Genomic DNA, 6,000 nt, shown 5'->3' on the forward strand with positions numbered 1-6,000 from the left:
CACTCGATCACAACGAGCGCACATCTTTTGAACTTTAACCATTTACTCAAGACAATTTTCATTCACTTTACTTCATGATTATGATCAAGTAAATAAATGAAATTAATCTTTTCATAATTTAATTAATATTACTCAATATTAATTATTGGAAATCATCAAAATTCCAACAATCCCCCACATGAATAAAATTGTTCTTCCAATCTTATCGCATAAGATCTATTTGTCAAATTTCGTTAGTGAATAGTACAACATCGGGATAGGTGAAATATTTCATCTTGAATCTTCCCTAGTTAACGCTTATCGGATTCACTTAGCCAATTGGTGAATTATTTTATCTTGAACCGTCGGCTGTTTGTGTAAACCAAGACAATAAACTTAACAACATACTAAACGAACTTGTTCAAGTTCTCGGTTGTGTTCGTTTTGGCCGTGAATATCCTCGGGTTCTGCGAGTGCTTTAGAGAATTCCAGCCTTTAAGAATTCTCAACGAGCCGACCCAGCTCACACTAACATAAGTGACCGCATCTATAAAGAGTATCCTACTATACCCCACTTGTATTAGACAAGATATAAACGTCATTAAAAGCAATAGCTTAACATTTTTAAAATATCGTAGGTCGCACTTATTGCATCATAGGAACAAGAAGGAGTTCAACTCCTAAGTGCTCCATTCATTTAAGTTACACAGACTGGTTGTCCTATTGAACTTGGTCCGTGGGATCTCCAGTCGCCAAGTTAGGTTTCCGTATAAGGTAACTTAGTTATTTAGGCTTTAAACTTATTTACCTCGATGCACATTTAACTTTCTCACTAGATAAACCTTATTAAATGGATCCGCTCGGTTATCTATGGATTTCACAAAATCAATGGAGATTATTTCATTCGAGAGTAGATGTCTCACATTATAAGTCTACGACGAATATGTCGAGACTTAGTAAAGTATAAGAGCAATTATTAATTGATTATATTCAGTTATAGTGCCTCATTATATCCCTCAAGGACATATACGAACATATGTACGTGACTCGTAGTCAAAATACCCTCACATTTTGAGATATTTATAAGATTTTGAACATTTCGATGGTTTCATTCCTCTTGTGTTAAACAAAATCAGATTTTATTATGTCGATAAAGACCCAGATTGGCATGCATGCTCTAAAGTTTTGAGTTTTTTAAGTTAAAAGATTGTTTCACAAACTTTGCCTCAATGCCACAATTGTTATTCAATCCTTTCGTCCTTACAAGTGTTAACGTAATTTAATAATTCAAAGTACTTGAATATTAACAGTATATTTTAATATTAGACGTAGATTTTAAAATATCTTGCAAATATAATATAAAATTTTGTAGGCAAGATTTAAAAGAAAGAATGTATTAAACACAAATATAAATAATATAAAAGTTTGAACCAAAGTATATTATGCTAAAGCATAACTGCACAAGTTTTCATCTACTCAATAGTTTTGAAAACCATTTTGATATGTAAGTTTTATGAAAACTTGTAATATCACAACGTGAAGCAATTTAAAGAAAATTACTGGCCAAAAAATTTATAAAAAAAATTGTTTTACAGATCATACCACAAATAGAACTAATATTACTAATATTATTTAGTAGTTTAGTTCTTGCCGATAAGTCAGCTAAATATTACTAATATTATTTAGTAGTTTAGTTCTTGCCGATAACGGCTACGTTCGCCTTAAAGAGATCGTTACATAAGTACCCCTTTTCCACGTAGAACCCTCCTTTGGTTAGCACAAATTTGTCCGACTCAAAAGTCTTCCCGGTAGTCTCCCAAGATACAACGATCGTTTGTCAAATATTTGCACGAATATTCGACCCACAGCGAACTTGAACAACGAACGAAACTTTGACGAAGGGAAAGAAGAATATGAAGAACTATCTCATAATTGACGATTAAATTCAGTACATAATTGACCAGATTCTGCCTTTATTTATAGGCGTTAGAGATCCATTCATAGAAGGTTGCAATGGTTGGAAGAAAAAACATAAAGTTGTTTCTGTTCTTTTCACCGAGTTCAAGCATAGGAAAATTAATTGGTCATGGGACAATTAATTAATTGATTTAGTTTGGGCCAAATATTTTATTATTTGAATTTTGGGTCAAATAATTTGACTAACTACTAAATGTCCCCAAAAGTAATATTTGTGGACGCTTAAATCCAAACTAGTCATATCACTCGATCACATCGAGCGCACATCTTTTGAACTTTAACCATTTACTCAAGACAAGTTTCATTCACTTTCCTTCATGATTATAATCAAGTAAATAAATGAAATTAATCTTTTCATAATTTAATTAATATTACTCAATACTAATTATTAGAAATCATCAAAATTCCAACAATTAGTAATTACCCTATCTCTTGTGAATGTGGGCGAAAGTAGAAATTTTCTCATGCACTACTATGTGTTATATATATATACATATATATATTGTCAATTGATATGTCTAATTGGCCCAACCCAATGAGCCTACAAATTATTTACCTACTGGGCCACGAGCCCAATATCGAAGACCACTATCACCGAGGCCCAATCACCTTCAAGTAAGGTTTGGGCCCAACAAACTCTCATCTAAGCTATAAATAAAGGTTTGAACGCATTTCTCAAGGTACGTTCTATTAACTGAGCAATAATACAAAATGTATATTCTCTGGACTATTTCCACTATCTGCACGTCTGACTTGAGCGTCGGAGGGGTTTCCGCCGGATCAACCCCCGGCCTAGTTTACGTGTTCTGTGATCGCAGGTATCTCAAGGTCATCAAGCTCGTGAGCCAGTGATCCACTCTGCTCTTCCAGCTCATCCTCCATCAACTATCTAAGGTGATCTATAATTAGCATCATCATCAATCATATTTAAACAACAATTAATGTGAAATAGAAGAAAATAAGTCAATAACTAGTATGTTCATTCATTGGTACACCATGAGTTTGTTCTTGATATGCGTTATTATTTAAGTTAATTAGAACTAGTTAAATTATATGTTAGTGGATAGTTTTTTATTAGTTGGCATGAATTAAATTAATGGGATAGTGAAGTTAAGGGGTTAGTGGGATGGTAGTTTAATTATTATTTATGAGTATCATAAATAGGATAATTAGAATGTTACATGATATGAAGTTTAAGAATGAATTAATCTTCCTTTGTCTTCTCTTAATTCTCATTTTTATTCTTTCCTAATTCATATCCCTCAAAATTTTATTTTTAATTCTTGAAATTATGTTTCTTTACTCAAATACAATAATTCTAATAAAAAAATGAAATTTGTGAATCAAATTAGAAGATAATATATCATGAAATGTTGTCTAACCTTATGATCAAAGATCAAGTAAAAGAAATAAATAATAACTCAAACCTTAATAATAATAAACCATAATCTAAAAATATGTTTCATAATTACTAAACCTAAATTTTATAATTGAATCAAACTTCATATACCCGACCCATGTGCCATCATTTAACAATGACTTTTTATAATCAGAGTATAATTCACATGCACCGAGTCAACTCTCTTCGTACGCCCAAAAACAATATATATATATATATATATAGTGTCGAACGAGCAGGCTCCTCGTGGGAGTTGTCTCGCTGCGGGTTGTAGTAGTGAGCGAGTTGGCTCATCGTGGGAGTTGTTTCGCTGCGGGTTCGTAGTACCGAGCGAGTTGGCTCCTCGTGGGAGTTATCTCGCTGTGGGTTCGTAGACCCGCGGGAGTTGGCTCCTCGTGGGAGTTTCCTCGCAACGGGTTATAGGACCGAGCGAGTTATCTCCTCGTGAGAGTTGTCTCGCTGCGGGTTCGTAGTACCGAGGGAGTTGGCTCTTCGTGGGGGTTGTCTCGCAACGGGTTGTACAACCGAGCGAGTTGGCTCTTCGTGGGAGTTGTCTCGCAACGGGTTGTAGGGCCGAGCGAGTTGGCTCCTCGTGGGAGTTGTCTCGCTGCGGGTTTGTAGTTACGAACGAGTTGGCTCCTCGTGGGAGTTGTTTCGCTGCGGGTTCGTAGTACCGAGCGAGTTGGCTCCTCGTGGGAATTATCTCGCAAGGGGTTGTAGGACCGAGTGAGTGGTCTCCTCATGGGAGTTATCTCGCTGTGGGTTCATAGACCCGAGGGAGTTGGCTCCTCGTGGGAGTTGCCTCGCAACGGGTTATAGGACGACCGAGTTATCTCCTCGTGGGAGTTGTCTCGCTGCGGGTTCGTAGTACCGAGAGAGTTGGCTCCTCGTGGGAGTTGTCTCTCAACGGGTTGTAGGACCGAGCGAGTTGGCTCCTCGTGGGAGTTGTCTCGCAACGGGTTGTAGGGCCGAGCGAGTTGGCTCCTCGTGGGAGTTGTCTCACTGCGGGTTCGTAGTTCCGAGCGAGTTGGCTCCTTGTGGGAGTTGTTTCGCTGCGGGTTCGTAGTACCGAGCGAGTTGGCTCCTCGTGGGAGTTATCTCGCAAGGGGTTGTAGGACCGAGCGAGTGGTCTCCTCATGGTTGTTATCTCGCTGTGGGTTCGTAGACCCGAGGGAGTTGGCTCCTCGTGGGAGTTGTCTCGCAACGGGTTATAGGACCGACCGAGTTATCTCCTCGTGGGAGTTGTCTCGCTGCAGGTTCGTAGTACCGAGGGAGTTGGCTCCTCGTGGGAGTTGTCTCGCAACGGGTTGTAGGACCGAGCGAGTTGGCTCCTCGTGGGAGTTGTCTCGCAACGGGTTGTAGGGCCGAGCGAGTTGGCTCCTCGTGGGAGTTGTCTCGCTGCGGGTTCGTAGTTCCGAGCGAGTTGTTTCCTCGTGGGATGTGTCTCGCAAACCCCCCACTCTCGATTCGATGTGGGAGACAAGTCGAAAAGTGTACCGAATCGTGTCGAGAGTATGTCGGTGTTGTAGTGTTCCATTAACTAGGTGTGGCGTGGAGAAATAATAATTTTTATGTGAGCGCATACGATTTGGTAGAGCGCGTTGAAATTCTCGCGCGATTTGGTGAAGTGAGGTGAAATCGGCACGCGATTTGGTGGAGCGTGTTGAAATTCGCGAGCAATTTGATGAAGCGCGTCAAAATACACGCGCGATTTGGTGGATAGTAGTAAAATTTGCGCGCGAATAGATGGGTGGAAGTGAGGCGCGCGCGAATTAATGTGGTACGGTAAGGCGCGCGCGCAATTTGATGAGGTAAAGGGGGGCGCGCGCGGTGTGATAGGAGCTGACGCAAAGTGACGAAAATGTGGGCATGATGTGATGGGTGGCACAGCTTTGGCAGGTGGCGCCTGCTGTGCTGCCCACTTTAATTTATTTTATTTATTTATTTTTTTGGCGACTTCCACGCGCGCGTGCTGTGCACGCGCTCTTCTCTCTCTCTCTCTTTTTTTCCTTCTAAATTGAGGCGCACGCGCCTCGAGACTTGGAGGCGCGCGCACGGCTTGGAGGGGGCCGTCGGCTTGGCTGCTTTTTTTTTTTTTTTTTTTATTTGGAATTTCCACCCTTTGGGGATAATTTTCCATTTTGTTTTGGGGGCACTATAAACCCACAGGGAGTCGATAATTCTTGGCGGACGAAATGTTTTGGGGGCACTATAAACCCCCAGGGAGTCGATAACCCTTGGCGAACGAAATATTTTGGGGGCACTATAAACCCCCAGGGAGTCGATAACCCTTGGCGAACGAATTGTTTTGGGGGCACTATAAACCCCCCAGGGAGTTGATAACCCTTGGCAAACGAAATGTTTTGGGGACACTATAAACCTCTAGGGAGTCGATAACCCTTGGCAAACGAAATATTTTGGGGGCAGAGGTAAGCCCCCATGGAGTCGATAACCCTTACTAGCGTTGAAGGGCCTCCTCGGTTATCTAAACCGATCGAGGGGCGGGAAGAAGTGAATCCTGTTGAGGATCTAGTGGGACATCACGAGGAGAGTCTCGTGGTGCATCCCGAGTATGGGGAGGAGGAAGTGGCAAGCCAGAGCCTCCACGAGGTGGGAGGTTGTTAGCAGTGTCACACTCCCCTGAG

The sequence above is a fragment of the Erythranthe guttata genome, chromosome 9 (assembly GCF_056151865.1).
Source record: "Erythranthe guttata isolate IM_541 chromosome 9, IM_541, whole genome shotgun sequence".
NCBI lineage: Eukaryota > Viridiplantae > Streptophyta > Magnoliopsida > Lamiales > Phrymaceae > Erythranthe > Erythranthe guttata.